The following is a 9,099-nucleotide window of genomic DNA, read 5'->3' on the forward strand; positions in this document are numbered from 1 at the left end:
CTGGTTTCTGCAGGTTGGAGTCCAGGCCTCGTTCAGTTCCCAGGAAGGGGCTTGACGGGGGAAGGATCAGGTCCAAGCTCCCTCAGGTTACTGGAATAGTCCACTTCCTAGGACTAATAGTCCACTGGCTCTAGGACTAAGACCCCAGCTCCTTGCTGGCTGTCCTGAAGGTCACTTTCAGCTCTTTGAAGCCACACACATTTCCAGCCACGTGGCCCTGTCCATGAGCCCTCTCACAATGTCACTGGCTTGTTCCAAGCCAGCAAGGGAGAAAGCCAGCAAAAAGATTCTCTTGATGTCACGTTTGGTGTTTGGGACACCATCACAAAGGGACCCATTTTTGCAAAAGCTCCTAACCACCCTTTAGCTGGAGCCGTCCTGTCCCCTGTCCGGGTCCCATGCACGATGGGGCTCGATGACGTTCTCTGCCAGGTCTTCTGGACCTCGTCTGCCCAGGCCTGGCGTCACTTCCCTCAGCTTCGTGGAGCCCAGCTTCCCATCTCGTAATCTGCCATTTCACAAGTGCTGATCCGCTTCATCGCTGCATCGGACGTTCCTGGCGGCTCCCAGGGAGGGTGCTGTCCACTCACCCCTAACTTCATACGTGGTAAGTTCACCAGTGAACACGTCCACCATGCAGAAAGCTTTGTTTCCTGTGCAACCTCGGCACTGGGTGGGGTGGGGCGGGATTTAGAAGAGGAATATTTGGATTCCAAGGACCCACATCTTAGAAACCTGAGAGCCTCTTTGCCAATCCGGTCAGAAAGAAAACTAGAAAGAGAAAACTCTCAAATTGGGCATAAAGGGTATTCAAGTATTTCAAACTTTGAAATTAATCAGCAAAGCCAAGGTACCAAAGCGTGGGCTCCAGGTGTGCCGTTTTGTATAAATAATCTGTCGCTCCTGGTCCTGTTTCAGAAGCAGGGCCGTGGCCTGGCTCTCCCGGGAAGGACAGGCCGGTCGAGGGGACACTTTGCTCCCGTTGATCCAGCATCACCCAGCAGCAGCCCGCACTGTGCAGGAACCTCATCTCGACTCAAGTGCCTCTCAGCTGCGCTCCTCCGTGCACCTGCAGGCATTGTGATGTCAGTCAATTAATAGATTTACAACAGGTCCACAGGGAGTCCCTCACTTCTTAAATGAAGTCCCCTCTGGGGCTGGGCTGACTGCAAAGAGAAGCTACAGCTGAGATGAAATGAAGCCCGGTCCCCCTCACCAGACAGGAACCTCCCCAGGGTCCCCACCCTCTCCCCCAGGAGGGTCTCCTAAGGAGGACGCCCTCCCCACCCCGCCCCCGCTCCACCCAATCACTTTCCAGAGCCATTTCTCCTGTTCATCTCAGACTTGTCAAAACGTTCACGCAGCTTCCAAGCCTTTTGCAGCCTGTCAAATACGTAGCTGGATCTGAGCCCCACTGTTCCGTTAATGGCTCTCAACCTTTCTCATTCCCTGAGGAGGTTTTTTATTTAACTTCTGAAATAATAGGTAGAATTTGAATCCTTTCAAATGATACAATTTATTTTTTCCTCTAATTATCTTGGAGGAAAGTGAAGCAGTGCGGGAGAGCGCGATGAGGAGTGGAGCAGACACGGGTTCCAACCTGGAGGTGCACGCCTAGGTGCCAGGACCTGGCTCACGGCTCTGGAAGATGGAATCACGATATCTGATCCTAGATGTTGTTTGAAAGACAGCAAACCAGCGCCGAATCATGGAAGGTTCGCAACACAAGCTGTCTATGCTGTCGCTCAGGATGATTATAATCCCAGCGGAAGCAGACGGCCGTTGCCTCTGCAGCCCAGCTTCGCACCAATGTGCACTCTGACCAGAGCTGGTTAATGCAAAGCAACCTCAACTCACTTAGGGGACAGGACTCGGGGCAGGAGTCTGAATTATCCAGGCCTGAAGAAAGCAGTAATGTCTGGGGCCTCGCATCCCTTTCCAGGCCAGGGCCCCTCAGACCAGGACCGCAGTGGGATCCAGTCCCTTGCCCACCCTACTAGGGCCAGGGTTGCCATGGAAACCCAACAGGCTCCACGGAGAATTCCCCAGTTGTCTAATTTTAAGCTGGGAGTCACCAGTAAATACCCAAGTGAAAACCTTCTGTATCACAAGAGCTTTGCTCCCATTTGTGACTCAGCAAAACATTCTTTGAAAGCCTGTACACACCGAGGGGAAAAGTCCAGACAAGGTGCAAGTCGACATGTTGATTCGGTCACAGTCAGACCCTCGGGAAGGAAATGCTGGATCATCACATGGGAGGAGCCACTGTGTCAATACTCAGCGCTCAGCAGACGAGGCGGCACTTTGTCAGGAGCCCGAGATTCAGCATCTGCGTCCTCTATGCATGAAAGTGTGTGCAAACTTTGGGACTTGACGATGGGGACAGGGCTTCTGTGTCATAGATGCCTACGCTGTAAAAATTAGCTGAAAAGTAAGACAATGCTTAGACACTCAACTTTATGACCAGTAAGGTCACCATTTACCCGTGTATTTATTCGCCACATATTTTTGAGTGCCTGTAAGTTGCCGGGAACTCCACAAGCCTAGGGCAAGCACAGGCTGTCTATCTGAGGATAGAAGGGGAGATGCCTGCCCTGACCCTGAACTTAGAAGGTTCGGGAGGGTGGGACGGGAGAGTGAGTCCAGTCAGGGATGTATGGGGACCAGGATGCAGGTAGTGACGGACGACCCGTGTCGAGTCGAGTCCTGGATGTCCCGTGGAGGCCGGTGGGAGCGGGTTTTGAGGTCACGACGAGGCTGGCCCTCTGTCCAGGCTTGCCAGGGGACACCTGTCGTCTCTTCCCAGAGGTGATCTAGTTTGGATGAGAAAGTATGTGGTTGCCTTAGTCACGATGAAATTAGTACTGGTAGTTTAATTATCTGGACAATTCATTCTCTCCAAATTAAAAATCTATATATAGTAACACAATTTAACAATTTAAACCTTGATTTTAATCTTAATAGTGGCCAAAGCCAGTTTCTAAAGGCAGAAATTTAAAATTAAACACGCTACCCCATTTTTTGTTATATTTTTAAACCATCTTTATGGAGGTAAAATTGACATACTGCTCCCTGCACGTATTTAAAATGTGCACTTTGATAAGCTTCGACCTAAGTGTGAACCTCTGAAACCAGCACTGTACTCACGAGAGTGAATGCACGAATCACCCCAGGTTTTCTCCTGGATCTTCGGACTTCTTTCCTCCCAGCTCTTTCTGCTCCCCTCCCTTCTCATCTACTTTTTTCATCCCTTCCTCCAGCTTCTTTATATCCCTGACATTACTTTGAATTTACTGGAATGTTGTAGAAATGGAATCATAAGCATATACTCTCTTGACTACATGCCTTCACTCTGCATCATTACCTTGGGATCCATCCATGCTGTTACACACATCAATAGTTCATTCATGCCTTTGCTGAAAAGTCTGCCATTGTTCGGACGTGCTAAAGTGTGTTTACCCATTCACCTGCTGGTGGACATTTACAGTTTTGACCATCACAAGTAAAGCCGTCACAAACTTTCACATTCACGTCTTTTTATGGATGTGTGATGCTGCTTCTTAGCTAAATACCCAAGAGTGGATGGTGCAGCTGCTGTCCATCTCACTTTTAAGTAATGGCCAAACACTTTTCCATGGCGGTGGTAGCTTTTTACATTCCCACCAGAAGCTTCTCCACATCTTCCCCATCAGTGTGTGTATTTTGATCTAATATCGTGTAACCTTTTAAAATTCACTTAGTAGTTCAGTCATTAGTTCCAGTAGCTTTTTGGAAGTTTCTGTCAGATTCCCTACATAGATTGCTATGTTGTCTGTGAATAAAGACAGTTTGCTGCTTTCTTTCCAAATGTAATGCCTTCTTCTTCTTTTTCTTGCTTTATTACACTGTCTAGCATCTCGGGTATGAAGCTGAACAGAAGTGGGGAGACCAGGCATCCTTCTGTTGTCCTACTCTAGGGGAGAAGCATTAGGTCTTTCACCCTTAAGTACGAGGTTAGCTGTAGGTTTTCTTGGCTACAGGTTCGTCAGGCTGAAGATGCTCCTTTCTACGGCTGCTTTGCTGAGGCGTTTTACCGGGAAGTGGTATTGGCTTTTGTCATACGGTTTTTCTACTTTTATTGAGATGATCGTATGTTTGTTTGTTTAGTTTGGTAACATGGTGAATTATAATGACTGATTTTCAGATGTGAAAAAAAAAATCCTAGAATTCTTGGCCTAAATTCCACTAGTCAGAATATAGTATCTTTTTTATATATTGTTGAAATTAATTTGCCTAATTTGTTTTTAGAATGTTTGCCTCTTCGTTTGTGAGGGACATTGGTCTGTAGTTTTCTTTTACTAATCCACCTTTGTTTTTTGCATCAGGGAGACACTGGCCTCATGGGATTACTTGGGAAGTATCCCCTCCTTTTTAATTTTTTGGAGGAATTTGTATAGAATGGACATTATCTCTTCCCTAAATGTTTGGGAGAATTCACTGTGGAAGTCATTTGGGCCTGGGGTTTCCTTTATGGTGAAGTTTTTTAACTTAGATTCAATTTTTAAAATAGCTATAAAGATGTTCATATTATCTGCTTCTTCTTGAGCAATTTTTGGTATGTCGTGAATTCATCAGTTTGTTGTTTAATTTATTGGCATAAACTTGTTGATAAAATTGCCTTATAGTCCCTTTCATATCTGTGGTGTCTGCAGTGATCTCTCTTTCACTCTTGATAGTGGTAATTTATGTCTTCTCTCTCTTTATGCTGATGAATATGGCTAGAGGTTTCTCAATTTTATCGATCTTCTCAAAGAACCAGCTCTTTTTTTCAGTTATTCTCACACAATCATTTTTATGTTTTCTTCTATTTCCTTTATCTCTATTCTGATTATTATTTTCTTCCTTCTCTTTATTTTTCTAATTTCTCAAGGTAGAAGGGGAGGTCATTGATTTGAGATCTTTCTTTTTTTCCCAGTATAGGCATTTAGGGCTATAAATTTACTCCTAAGCACTCTTATGGTGACATCCCACACATTTTGATTTCTTTTTCATTTTCATTCAGTTCAAAATACTCCTTGAATTCCCTTTTGATTTATTCTTTGGCCCATAGGTTATTTAGAAATTGTTAGTTTCCAAATATTTGGAGATTTTCTAAAGGTATATCTGTTATTGATTTCTAATTTAATTCCACTGTGGTAAGAATACATACTTTGCATGATTGAATCCTTTCAAATTTATTGAGACTTGTTTTATAAACCAGAATATCATCCGTCTTGGCAAATATTCCATGCAAACGGGAAAAGAATGTGTGTTTTGCTATTAATTGGTGGAATGGTCCATAAATGTCAATTAGGTCAAATTAGTTGATTATGTTGTTTAAATTTTGCATATCTTTACTGCCTTTCTGTCTACTTCTTCCATAAATTGTTGAAAAAGGCATATTTGAATCTCTGATTAGAATTGTGGATATTTCTGTATTGATAGAACCCTTTTCAGTTCTGTCAATCTTTGCTCTATGAATTTCAAAGCTCGGTTTTATTGTCAGGTGCATAAATGTTTGAGTGTTGGGTTCTCTTGATGCATTGATCCTTTCTCATCACAAAATGACCTTTTAGTTTCCTTTCCTACTAATTCTAATGTTTTTGTCTTTTGGGGATAATTTCAATTACTTTGTTTTTCTCATTATGAATCATATTTTCCTACATGCCTGGTAATTTTTTTTGAATCCCCAACATTGTGCATTTTCCTTGTTGGGTAATGAACATCTTCGTATTCCTGAAAGCGTTACTAAGCTCTCTTCTGGGCTGAAGTTAAGTTACTTGTAAACAGGCTCCTCCTTTTGGGTCTCGCTTCTAGGATTTCTTAAGCAGAGTCAAAGCAGTGCCCAGGCTGTGGGCTGCTTCCACTGCCAGGGCAGACCCCTCTGAATTCTCTTCCCAGTGCCCCTGAGTCTTGGATTTTTTTTTTTTTTGGTCTGACTGGTGGCAACAGGCCCTGTTCACACCCTTGGTGAGCATCAGGCCTATTATCCTGCCAAGTGGTCCTCTTCCTGGCCACAGGCACTTGGTTCATGTGCAGGTGCTAATTAGTACTCAGCTGAGTACTTGAGGAGTGCTCTGCAGATCAAGGTAGTTTTTCTCTCTGAGGGTCTCCCCTACCATACTCTAGCCTATGAACTCTGCCTGCCTTGATTTCCCTAAACCCTCAGCTCCATCTCCTCAACTCAGGGCGCCCACTGGGGTCCCTCTCAAGGCGATGAGTGGAGCAGTCGTTGGGTTCACCCGGCTTGTTTCCCATCTCTCAGTAATCACTGTCTTTAGTTATCTTATGAAGAGTGTCATAAAACTCGCTGTTTCGTATATTTTGTCCATTTTTATGTTTTATGCTGTTTTATGTGGAGGGTATAGTTTATCCCTCCTGCTCCATCTTTCATAGAAGCAGAAGCCACCACTCAAAAACTTTTAATGGTTCTTCATTGCGTATCAGAATTACCTTCCCCCCTCCCCACCTCTTAGCGTTAAGAGACAATACTTTGTAATGCCCAGTCTCTGTCTTCTGAGTATGTAACACATTACCCACTCACTCAATCAGCCCAACTTCTTCCTAATCCTGCATCTCAGCGTGCTTGTTTCTTCCTCCCAGCTTTCCCTGTATCCTTTGGCTCCACTAGGTTCTCCCGTCTGCACCTAGACCAACCTCCAGCCCAGTGCCAGGTCAAGTTCTGTCTCTGCTAAGGCATTTCTCCAGTGCGATGACCCTCATGGACTGCCCTCCCCTGTCTGCCCAGCCTAGGACCACAGGGCACAAAAAGTCTTCTGTTTAGTTCACTGAGCTTTTGAAAAAGTAAATTCAGGAATTCATTTAACTAATTATTCAACTGCCTACTGTGCCAAACATAAGACTAGGTGGTGTGTGGGCGTGAGTGGGGCTGGGGTGGGAGGACGCCTGTGGGAAGTCCCTGCCCTGAGGCACTGACAGCCTGTCCTGGGAGTTCCATACTCAATGTACAGAGTCGGTGTCAAGGGTGATGTGAGTGACTCCAACATCCATTCTTGAACTAATCTACCTGGGAAGAACATCGTGTCCATGCTTTGACTTCCCTCGGTTTTCCCCCCTTGGAAGCATTCCAGGGGCATTGTACAGTGCAGTTTTACGATTCTGATCTAAGTGTATTTTGGGGGCAAAGTTGCAGTTGCCATTGGATTGGGCTGCCCGGGGCGGGGCATCTGGCTCAGAGCAGTTTTATTCCTCACTCGACTGGCTCACCCATTACTCCTCAGCCCTCCTCGGCTCGTAAGTAAAGATCTTAGCAAGAGCAAGTGGCCTTATATGGCATAAAGAAGAATGCACTGGGAGAATTCAGCCCCTCTGGCTATAAGCGTTTCCTTCCTTCAATCCTCCACTAAGGGCTAACTTTACAACTTTTATTATAATATTCTTTATGTACAACAGTGAAACTTTACTGCAACATATGCCCATTTTATATATTCATACATAAAGCATATTTTAAAATCCTTCACCTCATAATGCAATATTAAACCCACATCATATTTCTCCATACGTTCATAAAAACGCGTTCAGTTCTTTGCAAAATGTTATTGAGAACTTTGACTCTGGGGTGTGGGATGTTTCAGCAAGTGTGAGCATTTGACTGGAGCAGAATGGGGTGAGCACGGGCCCTGCAGTCCCTGACAGCCCCCCAGGAGGCAGTGAGGGAGTGGAAATGCCAGCGGAGATGTCCGTGTGGAACCGTTTCCCTGGGCGGGGGCACCTGCAAGGCAGAGACTGCGGGAGGCGGCTTTTGGTTTCCGTTTGGGAAATGAGATGTCACATCAGCAATTGCATATGGTTATTTACAATCAACAGGAGAGCTCCAGCCGGAGGAAAGGAATTGAAACAATACCTCTAAGAAATTCCAGCTCCTTTGGATTAGCATCTGCTCTCAGGAAATCCCCGTAAACCAGGGGGTGCTGACTATTACAAATTGTGATTTTTTTTCCCCAGGTCTAAGCCCAGCAGGTTTACTCTGAGATCCTATTTGACATTTTGGGTTATATTTGTAACTGAGCGACCTGCGCAGCAAGGAACGAAACTGTCACTTTCCTCTAGTCACCTCACCTTGTCTCCAAGATGCTTGGATCCACACGCAGGCAGCACAGCCACTGTCAAAGATTACGGCTTTGACAAAAAAAATCTGGCTTTTAAGTTACTATTTTTAAATTATCACAGTCTTCTTACGTGAAATTATTAGACTTTCATTAATCGGTATTCAGAATGTGGCTCATGCAGATGGTCTCAGACAACGCTCAGTCCACCTTTGCTCCATGACCTCATAGTGGGTGCCAGAGGGATGCCACACCGTGCTGCGCCTGGAGACATAGAAGCCAGAGGTCACAGAGCTGCCATCATGGGGAGAGGCAGGAGGAAAAACAGATGCATCAGTGAGTCCTGAAGAGCAACGTTCCAGTGCCGCACCCAAGGCAACACTAAGGCCCAGAGAAGGGGCCTCGGCTCGGCCAGGGTGAGTGTGGGGAGTCACAGAGCGCTCCTTGTCTTGGTCTGTTCCGGCTGCTGTAACAGAATGCCACAGACTGGGTGGTTTATCAACAACGGAAACATTTCTCACTATTCTGGAGGCTGGAAGTGCAAGATCAAGGTGCCCGCAGATCCAGTGTCAGGTGAGGACCCATCTCCTGTTCATATCCGGTGTCCTCTCACTGTGTCCTCATGCGGTGGAACAGGTGAGGGAGCTCCCTGGGGTCTCCCTTATAAGAGCACTAATCCCATTGTGAGGGCTCCACCCTCATGACCTAATCGCCTCCCAGAGGCCCCACCTCCTAATCAGGTCACAATAGAGATGAGGTGTCAACATACAGATTTGGGGGACACAAACATTCAGCTGGCAGCCCCCCCCAGTGGGGTGATGCTCGAGTGTCTGGGAGGATGAGAGAGTGCAGCCCAGTGAAGCAGCAGGTTATTCTAGAAAGAGAGCACCGTGTGCAGCAACCTCAGGACGCTCAGAAAACACTGTGCATGGGAGGAAATGCAAGCTGACCACTGTGTGAGTGGCGAGAGGTGGAAGTAGGTGTTAGATCACAGAGGGCCTTGTCACCTGTTTAA

The 9,099-nt window shown here is 45.9% G+C and overlaps 1 long non-coding RNA gene across 1 annotated transcript; it reads right to left on the reverse strand.

Moving 5' to 3' along the window:
• Nucleotides 1–802: 802 nt before the first annotated feature.
• LOC106782734 (uncharacterized) lies at nt 803–8,767 on the reverse strand. The gene is made up of 5 exons (XR_001380021.3): nt 8,606–8,767; nt 8,098–8,348; nt 2,167–2,813; nt 1,601–1,828; nt 803–1,069 (listed from the first exon to the last, which is right to left on the reverse strand). It is a non-coding gene; the product is annotated as an uncharacterized lncRNA (long non-coding RNA).
• Between the last annotated feature and the right edge of the window lie 332 nt (nt 8,768–9,099).

This window comes from Equus caballus, chromosome 28, assembly GCF_041296265.1.
Source record: "Equus caballus isolate H_3958 breed thoroughbred chromosome 28, TB-T2T, whole genome shotgun sequence".
Lineage (NCBI taxonomy): Eukaryota > Metazoa > Chordata > Mammalia > Perissodactyla > Equidae > Equus > Equus caballus.